The sequence below is a fragment of the Mytilus edulis genome, chromosome 10 (assembly GCF_963676685.1).
Source record: "Mytilus edulis chromosome 10, xbMytEdul2.2, whole genome shotgun sequence".
Taxonomy (NCBI): Eukaryota; Metazoa; Mollusca; class Bivalvia; order Mytilida; family Mytilidae; genus Mytilus; species Mytilus edulis.
In genome coordinates, this window is record NC_092353.1 from 6,303,301 (window position 1) to 6,305,443 (window position 2,143).

Consider the following 2,143-nt stretch of genomic DNA (forward strand, 5'->3'; position numbering starts at 1 on the left):
TAAGGCCTTCAACAATGCAAAAAAAACATACCGCATAGTCAAAAGGTTCCAAATTTTGGGGAAATGGCAAATGAAATACAATGCAAATGAGAAAAACTAGCAGGCTGACTTATATACAAAACAAAATGAACGACAAACAACTGTGTACACCAATAACTATTATATAATACATAATTTTGGAACGTTTGAATAACTTAATAGATTATTTTTGCAGTTTCAGATGTCAAGTGATGGCTTTTCACTACCTCTTCCTTTCAAAATTTCAGATCTATGCTTGATAAATAAGTATACACATGAATAACTGGTAATTTATTTATTCGTAAATTATTCAATCTACTTCTACAACATAATAGTAAACAAAGAAACGTCTGCTGCTACTGCTCTCTCCTTCGTCTCCATTGAATGACAGACAGCAGCACAGGCATGTTAATGCAATGATGCATATGATAAGAACTGCAGACCAGGAAGTCACCCACCAACTCCAACCAAACGTGTAACTATCCAACCAAACAATTACTGCTGAAGCAATATTCAATAACTCTACAATCATAAAATTGAACGGGTAAAATAAAAGAACAGCATACGGTAAACCAATTTATTTCCGCGCGCCACTTGTTTTCGCGACCTTCGCATATAGAAAAATGCGCGAATATAATCGTCGCGAATATGTGAACACATGGACTTTTCCTAAGGATGCTCGAGGGTAAACATTTTTTTCTCATTACAAATTTTATTTATTACTTTAAATATTTGTTATTCGATCATATGGTACAAAATTCAATAAAAAAAAATCAATTCGTTTTGGCCTCAGATGACTTTTAAAGTGAATATGTCATTGTAAAAGCTCCAAATTATCTCCCTTTGATGCAAAAAAATGCAATTTCTTTTGGCATTTAAATTAAAAGATTTTTTTTTAACTCATCGGTGACCTATATTTTTTATTATTTTTTCAAATAAGCTGTACTCAAACTAAACTTTTGTAAAATTTAAGCGATTTCTGTTATTTAGTTCTTTTTCATTTCGATATTACCTCTATTTCTCCTATTAATTCAACAGAAAAAGTACCTGTACAAAAATGAATGCTTCTTAAGAAGGCAGAATTGGAGATTAAATGAACGGTGATCCCATTTTATTTATTTTATTTTATAAAATAAAGTTCATTTAAAGAAAATTATAGCGAAATCCTATATTTAAGAAAAAAAAAATTATTAATACCCGCGAGCCCTTATAAACTACATCCAGTACATTAGAAAATTCCGAAATTAAATAGCCATGAGGTGGACTAGAGAGGTTAAATCGCGAAATAATGTATCCGCGAAAATAAGTTGGTTTACAGTGTATGAGGTGAGAATTTATTGATATTACCCTCAAGAAAAAAATCATCTACTTATATTGTTGTTCACTTGTTGTTTACTATATATATAAAGTGCCTAGAAAATCAACCTAACAATGTTAGAGTACATCTAATTCTTAACTTCCTCCCAGGGCTGGGAAGTAGCCTTCACTTTTTATATCTTACTTCTACGACAACACTGCATAGCATTGCACAAACGCCTCATCACTTCTCTAACTTCTCAATTCTGACACAATACACAAAGATATTTCAAGTGAACATGACTTCGTGTATCTACTTATCACCGATCGTGCATTGGTTGTATAGCCAGTGGAGGTCGTTTAAAACTTCCATCATCATCATCATCTTCATCAACTCATCTCTTCATTGTAATTACAGGATGATAATCTATTTTAAATAGTTTACCTGTAGCTGTAAACAATAACACTGCTCCTGTCTTCATTGATTTTTTGTTATCTTTGCATACATGAGCCAGGACAAGTATTGATAGAACCAATACGATAACGTTCCCAGTAATAATGGCTACTGCTAATCCAAAAATTCTACGGTCTATAACTGAAAGAAAAAAAATATTTTCATCAGGCCACATTCAATGAATATGATATTAAAAATCTATTTAAATCCTTGCATTAGTAATAAAGTGTATATGTCTTGTCAATTTCATGCCGGCGTCACACATTGTCTTATAGACCGACGTGCACCAGACCTTCATAGAAGATGAAATTAGTCCGTTTACGTTGCCATCGTTAGACACTTATAAGTTTGAAATACGTCAAAATGGAAAGGTAA

At 32.3% G+C, this 2,143-nt stretch overlaps 1 long non-coding RNA gene across 1 annotated transcript; it reads right to left on the minus strand.

Annotated features, from left to right (window-relative positions):
- Positions 1 to 298: 298 nt before the first annotated feature.
- LOC139493246 (uncharacterized) lies at positions 299 to 1,905 on the minus strand. The gene is made up of 2 exons (XR_011656954.1): positions 1,760 to 1,905; positions 299 to 540 (listed from the first exon to the last, which is right to left on the minus strand). It is a non-coding gene; the product is annotated as an uncharacterized lncRNA (long non-coding RNA).
- Between the last annotated feature and the right edge of the window lie 238 nt (positions 1,906 to 2,143).